This window comes from Labrus bergylta, chromosome 2 (assembly GCF_963930695.1).
Source record: "Labrus bergylta chromosome 2, fLabBer1.1, whole genome shotgun sequence".
Taxonomy (NCBI): domain Eukaryota; kingdom Metazoa; phylum Chordata; class Actinopteri; order Labriformes; family Labridae; genus Labrus; species Labrus bergylta.
In genome coordinates this window covers 19,469,223-19,478,050 of record NC_089196.1, presented here as the reverse complement: position 1 = coordinate 19,478,050, position 8,828 = coordinate 19,469,223, and positions in this window count along the sequence as shown.

The following is an 8,828-nucleotide window of genomic DNA, read 5'->3' as shown; positions in this document are numbered from 1 at the left end:
AGCAAGTGTGTTTGTTCCTCACAGTCATAACTTAATTTGGTGAAGATCCTCTTTCGTTTGTTGGCTCAGTTTGTGGACTTGGTCTTAAGTTTATCTCAGCTACCAGCCTCAAAGTCTCCAATTCAATCTTTCTTAAAACATCCTTGACAGTCTGTCAGCCAAACCACATACTGGAATCCTCCTCAAAATCATCCCATTTTTCATGTGACAATGGCTTTAAGTCTGATTCATTGCCAGGATAGAGAGGAATGTTGACACAACTGCCGCCATCTGCCTGTCCTCAACTCACAGATGGAGAAGATTCTCAGCTGAGCACACCAACACATGTTCTCTGGCTTTTTATGTCTGACATGTTGTGGGAGAGTTGCAGCTTGGAAATGTGCATTGCATGTTACTGCGGTGCAGCATTTCAGGATAAACTGTGTTGACGGGGCATGTGTCGGACTTGTGATGGATTTGTATTCCTTCTGCTTTGAATGGTTTTGAATGAGAGCGGCCTGTGTATGATTATGGAACTTGGCCTTTTCATATCCCCTCAGCAGTTAGTTCAGAGTAATAGTTTGCTCGTTTTATTGACTTGGTGTTGAAGGTTGACGTGTGAAACATGAATTCGTTTTGGCGCCGCAGCGCAGGAGAACACAAAGGAGTGACTATCTAGGATAACGCAAAGCGTGGTCAAAAAGTCAGGGTTAGGAGTGTGGGAAGGGGGTTCAGTGACATGTCGGCTGCCAGTCTAAACATGACTTGGAGCCCGGTCGCCCTCGGCGTGCCAAGTCTATAGAAGCAGCAAAGCTTTAAAACTCCGGCCCCATGAGTCAGCCAAAAGCCCTGGACTCAGAAAACCTATTCCAGTCTCTGTGTTACCATGGCAACGGGAACAGATTGGAACCACATCTGGTAGCCATTTCAGTCCCTGCAAGGAGAGGAAGAAAGAAATTTATGAGTGAGGGGGAAAAAGACAAATATTTTCTGCAATGCAAAGCAGAAAGAAAGTGGAGTCAAGTTACACTTTAAAAAGGGGTTGAAAATATTAATCCTACGTGGACTCAGTCAAGAGAAGTTTTTCAGCGCCCATTTAGATATTGGAAAATGGTTTAAGCTTTACTCCATTTCAGTGGAAATCTTGTAAAAGTCTGTAGTACTTTAGCAAACACAATCCAGCATGTACTCATAAGTATGTTAAGAAAGAGGCATGTTCTTATAAGACGATAGAAAGACATCTGTGCAAATCCATTTTTTGTCTGAAAAAAACTCTTTGTTGTACAGTTCATTAGTGAAATGATTCCTTGAAAACATTGATTTGGAACAAAATCAAACATGGAATGGAACATTTACAATTGAGAAACACTTATTTGTGCTATATTCCAGTTTCAGTGTCTGACATAAATGTGCGTCTGTTGCAGCACAACTTCCTCAAGTGCAGTCATTTCCTCGGCTGAATCATTGCGTCAGACGCGACCAGAGGAGATTTGCAAACGCTGTTTTTGTCTCTTATCCCTGTCGACTTGCTGTCTGCGAGAGACACTGTCTAATTGCAGTCCTCCTTGCACGTTAAATGTTGTTTCTCAGCCCTGTGGAAATGCAGTAACTATGAAATGACATTTACTGGAAATGGAGCTGGTGCTTTTCTTGAGCCAAAACCGCTGAGAACTGAGGTCAGCTCACAACCAGAAGGAGGGAGAAGGAACAGTGCCAGCATCAAATGTGTGTTTATAGATTCCCAGTGACATCTACTCACTCTGCGATTTAAGACCGTCATTATAATAGACCTGAAACTCGCTTACAGTGGCACGAAGCTACAAAAAAAAAAAGAAAACAAAAAAGAAAGGCAGCTCTTAATACACTTTAAGAGCAACCGCACAACAAGCCGACCTCCCAATGAGATGCTTAGTCAGATGGGCTGGTGAAGACCTGAAAATAGGTCAAAAGAGCGGAAACTGAGTCCCAGTTTGGGATGGAACCGCTTATCAGTATTGTGATTAAACCCAATGTATGAAGCTGGAAACTACTATTAGTTCAACCCAATCTGCTTCGTCTGTCACATCACAAACTACTTATAGTTAGAATAATGATACGTCCGTCTGGCTCAGAGTTAGGACATGGAGCTTCTGGAAGACAAATACAGACATTTGTCATCTTGACGAGTTGTATAAATGTGCATATACAAATGAATATGAATAGCCAGGAATGTAATTAAGCTGTTCCCCCCTATCCAGATGGAGACTTCTCTTCCCCCTTTATTTTTCCTTCACATGGAGGGGTGTGCAAACAGTTGTCTGGGACATTTTAAATTGCCCTGGATTTTTTCCCCTTTGTCAGCACAATTCTGTGGAACGAGTGCATCAGGGGAGAAGATTTGGGCGGCTAATAGAAAACAGATCAGTCAGATGCTCCTTCTTTCTCTCTTCTCCTTATGACACTTTTTAAAACCCCTCTTTCCTTCCCTGTAGCCTATTTTCCCTTCTCCTTCATTCACCCCCCCCCCCCCCATCCTTTATTCCCTCACACACCCATCCATCCGCTATCTGTGCCGTAAAGTGGGACTTCAGACTTCATAATGTGGCTTGAGGTTTCAGCTTTCACATAATTCCACAGGCTGACCCAAACTTTTTTTTTTCCTTCTTTCCTTTCTGCTTCTCACTCAGTCTAACCTGGAGCAGTAAAGAGAAAGAGAAAGCTGCTGCTTTAGTCCAGATATTGGGACGGGAAATGATCACAAGACCCGATGTGTCTGCCCAAACTAAAGGAAAATAAGCAGATGGCTAATGTTTTTATGCACTGAACCCCGACTGTCCTGACAATCAGTCCTGTCTGTGACCGATGAACTGTAGCGTACAACATCTTTGTTGTTTGAGACGCAAACTTTCACCTTAAATGTTTTGCCAAAACCAGTCACAGAAACATATGCCGTGCAGAGTTACTCAGCTTTAGCCAGAAGAAACATTCTCCTGTTTTCAAAATTGCATCTGATTTGTTTTATTGTGACTTCGTGACTCATAGGTCAGGATTATTCACACTTTCTTATCCACAACAGAGACTTTGAAAAATACCCTGAAAAATAAAATAAAAATGCATAACCTCAGTATGTATGCTTGAACAATATACTGTATGTGCCTGCAGTCTACTGTTATGTGAATGGAAATGATGTTTGCTGTATATTTACCGTCGCTGTGGAGCGTATACTGGTGTGTATGTGGCCCTCACAGCCCTGTTCTACTTCGCAGGACAACACTGGAGCCATTATGAGGAGCCATGTGTTTCTGATTACCTCTGCACAGATTAGAGGGAGGGGAGCAGCGGTTGCTGTCTGCTTTACCCCCACACCCCACCCCCTCTGCCCCTCTCGGCTCCTCTGATGTGGCCAGCAACTGGACATCCATCAGTGCAAATCCCTCCGTCGCCCTCGCCTCCTTTCCCACCTCTACAACAAACCTGTACATCCGCCTTGATGTCACTACCATTTTCATCCATCACCTTGTTCTGCTCCCTGTTTAGATATGTAAACACTGGAATCTTTGTCAGTGAAACTCTTCTTGCTTTGACCTACATATGGTGCCAGAAGCAGCAAGCTGTCACCGCTCTGTTCCCTGAAAAAAAGTGCTCACATTGCGAAATCATAAAACACTGTTGTGGCTATGTAGTGAGACCACAGAAGACAGAAGTGTTTTGTTTCTTGTTGATTCAGCAATTTGATACTTACTTGACCTCAACAGGGAAATCTGCGTTTGATTTGCCAACCTCTGGGGAGGTTAGAGGTCAGGATGAAATACAGAACAAGGCCAAGAGTGTGAGGAATCGATGATTTTCTCAAGTACTCACTTCAGCAGGGTCATCAAAGTACATGAACCCAGATAGTTAGACTGAAGGAACACATTACTAGTGGTCAAATTCCCACCTTAGAAAAGCAGAAGCAGTTGTTTTACATCACTGATAACTGTCTTAGAATCAACAGAACGTACTCACAAATATTTATTTTAAAGATTGCATACCTTAAATACAGTGTGCTCTCCAAGAAAAAGCCAAAAAACACATGCACATCACTTGATTAGAGTCGAAAAAAATTGTTATGATGGAAACAAAGACTCGCCATGGCTCCCAAATATATACTTATTCATTTGCTATATGTGCATTTAAGGAACACCACACACACAAGAAATACATGCAACGGCAATGACCTCTCAACACGGCATTAAGTGGAGTTTGCAATAAATTTGAAAGATAATTTATGTTTGTCAGACGCTGTTGACAGTTAAATGAGTTCTTCACATTAGCATTTGAAGTCAGAGGAATTTGAGCTTCTGGGATGTTTTCTTTTTCAAGGCTCTTTCAGAAATTAATTATCATCCCTAATTCAGTCCATGTTTCATCACCCTTTCTTAATGAGCCAGATGGTGTTTTTATATTTGTATTTTTTTTCCAGAGCAAAGCTTCATCCCCTCAGCCATACGGATTCAAACTGAATCAAACATATGATCCTTACAAAAAGTGTAAAACCTTTCAAAGACCACTCAAAGGACAAGTACCCTAACCTGACCAGTCTTGCAAAATGATAAAACAATTATAGAGGAGGAAAAAGTTATGTTGTTGCAAGCTGAGCCTCAATAATGTTGTTGCAACCAGCAGACACAGAAATGTGTTTATCTCTTCAAACATTAGGAATGTTCGGTTTTAGGTGTGGCTATTGAGATTCTGGTCAGTTGATGACTTCTTGAAACTGGAGTGATAAAAGAGTATTCAAATATTTACTAAACTAAAATCAAATAGGTATTTCCCTAAATTTGAGACTAATAATGTAATCTGTAAATAAATGTATGCAGATTAAACACAAGGTACACATTCTGTATGGAATTAAAATGATCATCGTACAGGTACTAAAATGAAATCATTGACATCGAGATTTAAAATATACACAGATAGTTCAACCTTTAAGAGTAGATATCAAAAAGTGTTCAAGTGCCCTTGCACAAAATCAGACTGAACATATAAAAAACAGCACTTCTCTTTTACCTTCAACATAACAAAGTCACTTGAAACAAGGTCACTGGCAGAAAACCATCTAGTACAGCAGAGTTTCTCTGCCAAGGCCGACAGCCTCTCAGTCCTCTGCAGCCTTTCTGACTGTGTGGGGGAAAACTGGAGCCACTTATTTTAGGTCGTAGGTTAGAGCCAACCACAAGCTAAATCAAACTCAGTGACGTTCTCATTTACTCCATGAGCTGTACTTTTGCTTACAGTTACTTGTCACGCATGGACATCTCATCCCAAGTCCCTATGTGGTTTCTTCATTTAGTAATTATTTGTAATTCTGCCTCTGATTTAACAACTTTTTGACTGAGTTACAGTCAAGAAAGCAGCATCGTGACAAACAAACACTGCAGATAAGTATTTATAGAATGTGAAAAAAGTCCCCCATAATTAAGAACGTATTTTTATTGGATTTCTAAACTAAGTCTTAAGTTATTTCATTTTTTGCTGGAAAAAAAAAAACACATTTACTATTGACAGTGAATAACATTTTGCACTATGAACCTAAACCTCCACGAGGTTATGTCCACTTACAGCACATCACTCTGTTGAGCACACTCATGAGCATTGTACTTTCATTGAATGAAGCCCTCCACATGGCCCTCACTTCTTTCAACACTGCCCCTCTTCTTCTTCTTTATGAGCAGACTGCAGCGCAGCAGGGATACAAGCAGCAGGCTCCCCCCCCCCCCCAACAGTTGCCCCGAGGCTCCAGACAGATAAGAACACACATACACACATGTACACACAACCACAGATAATAACAGTTTATTTTCAAACATAATTTCTTTCATCTCCCTTGCTCATCCTTTTGCATACAAATAAACATCCACTCTTAAGCACACAGATGTAGACACTGGGGCCAAATATTTCTCACAAAAGCATACCATAAGCGGACAGACACCCAGCCAAATGTCGCGGTGGCTGGTAGGCAGCATCCGGTGCTTTGGAGAAACAGGAAGTGTGTGTGTCTTTATAACAAGCTACTCTGAGGGAGGCAAGATTACAGAGAGGTGTTTTAGCGTTTGATCTCTTGCCAGCTGCAAGTGTTGAAACTTGCAAAACTACTGGGAAAAAGTTCTGCAGTCTGCAAATTTTGTAAAAGTTTTCATTGTCTGCTTCCCTGTTCTGCTGTTAATAAATGACTGTGTTTTCCCCCTCAGTCAGCAGATTAATAATAACAACATCCCCACTTTTTGGCACACGCTGCATAATGTAAGCTGAAACATGCTGATTGTGAACACATATGGTATACATCCACACATATAGACTGCCACAGCCAGATCACCCCACCCCCTCTGCTCATGGTGCATTCTCCCATCTCTCATCAAGCTTTCTCTCTCTAAATAAAGTACTTCAGTTCTTACAGGACGGATATACTTTACATTGTGTGAGAAAAACCGGACTAGAGCTTTAAACAACACAAAGATGCAGACGCAAAACTCCAGCGAGAGAAGTGGATTTACGATGGCTGCCGAGGGGAGGAAACCCTGTAAAAAAAAAAGGGGACTGTTTTACTGCCATTTGACACATAATCTCAAACAGTACAAGCAGAAGCACAGAAAGACTGAGTGCAGAACTCTGAGCTCTTGTGTCTGCAAAAGACAGAGACACAGGGATGGTTTCTGCTTCAGCATTCCAGGCAGGAATGGTTTATTTTTGTTGGAAACATAATTGTCTGTGGCGAGGATTTGGAGTTCCATTTTACCCGCCAAACTGCCTGATAGTGTACATTTGGACGTTATTGCCCTCTTGTGGTGACCTGATGTACTAGCATTTTTTTTTTTTTTTCCACAACAGAGAACTTGAGTAAACTTTGAGTGGGGGGCAGATGTTTTCCTCACACGCGGGTGTTAACACAGTGCAAATGTGCTCTGCTGTCATGAGGTCTGATTTCACACAGAAGTACACAATGGATTTAAGCGTTTCTTCTCATGCAACTACAACACAGTGAGAACTGTAGAGGGAAAACAGGAAAGAAAACAAATAAGACACTGGGTTTAGCAAGTTGCTTATTTTCGCTCTGTTGCTAATGTTATGGTCTGTTTTGGTTTTCTTTGGGAAACAAAGAATACAATGGAGAAAAACTTCAGAAACTCCGTTTATAACTGAGGCTTTGCATAAAGACTGCAACAGGATAAGCCAATTGAAAAATACACCTACCAACATTGTTAAAATTCAAAAAAATTAAAGTTTCTTTCAAATTTTGGTGGCTGGTGGTACAAGACACCAAGAGAATATTGGCTAAATCGGCAATCTCTCAAGCTACTGTAGCTTCAAATGTCTCTTCAGCTTCATTTGAAGGCCTTTTTAGTTGACTGTCCTTTATCTTAATGAACATCAATTCCAACCAAGCTTACAGTGACTGTTTTCAGGAAACAGAACAAAACAAAACAACATCTGTATGCTTTAAGTCCAGCACCAAACAACTAGTGAAGTTTGCAAATAGCTTAGCAACAGCTCAATAGCTTTAGCAGCTAGAGAATTACATTCTTCACTATTGAGCTAGAGACCAAACACACAGCTAGAATTACAGTGAATATTCCACATTTACTGGGAGACAGAAAAATGTCTCCCAATAAATGTTACATATCTGGATGTATTAATAAGCCCCTGTTTGACAACTTCACCATATGTAATGTAGAGATGCTAATCCAGAAGTGTTCTGTTAGCTTGTTTCTGCTGCTGCTGCAGGCGGGCAAACATACATCCTTACAGCTATTATTATTAATTGTTTTTAAAATATATTTTCTGGAGCAGTACAGCATATCATGGAGTACATACTGTACAGTTCATAACATTTAAATGATCTAGGACAGTGGTTCTCAACTCATCTAGCCTCAGGAACCACCACCAGCTCCTCTGTGATAAATCGCAACCCAAATTCATGATTTGTACCGACTCAAACATTGTGCATTTTGGACCTAAGTCAGAACAAAACATGTGACTGAAGCGAAAAAATGAACAAAAGAACGTGTTTAAAAAGCACTTCACAGACTTTTTTTAACACGTGTTTTTCTTCCAGGCACACTTTCGAGACCCACTTAAAATAGCTCTGTGCCCAACCTCTGGGTCCCGACCCACCAGTTGAGAACCACTGATCTAGAGCATTTCATCTGTAGCTCACACTCTGCACACTTCAAACTCACAGTAGAGGCTTACAGTAAAACGTTACTGGAATACAAGGAAACAGGCAGCAGTTAATAACATGAACATTTTGCTATAGTTTAGATAAATAGATGAGGTTAAAGCATGTAAAATCCTTTTAAATTTCTACTTTTGGTGGTAAGTAGACTGCATAGCGGTTTGTTCCACTGAGGGACACTTCACTGGACAGAACATGCTCAGATTGGCTGATAACTTCTTTTACCTTTCAAGGCCACGAGGGTACAAAAGTCTCTTTTCTAGACTCCAATAATCGTCAAGCCAACCTTCAAAAAAACATTTGATCCTGTTCTTAATTCAAAGGAAACTGCTTTAACCAACAAATCTATATGAAAGTGAAAGCACTTTCTATGAATGATTGAAAAAAAAACTATATTTGTTGATTAAGTGAAATCTTTGTAGCATCTTGACAGCCATCTGTGTTCATATGAGCACAGAGTCCAAAGATTATTCTTAATACATCACAGACCGTTAACTCGAAACAGAAGAAAGACATAAGATAAAATAAAAACCATACACACTAATGGTTTGTGGTTATTAATAACATGATTTTCTGTTTCATGTTCAGTGTAACAAGCAACGAAGAGTTAGTGCTGTTCAGATGTTGTTGGTCCTATCAGCGCGGTAATTCTTTTTTA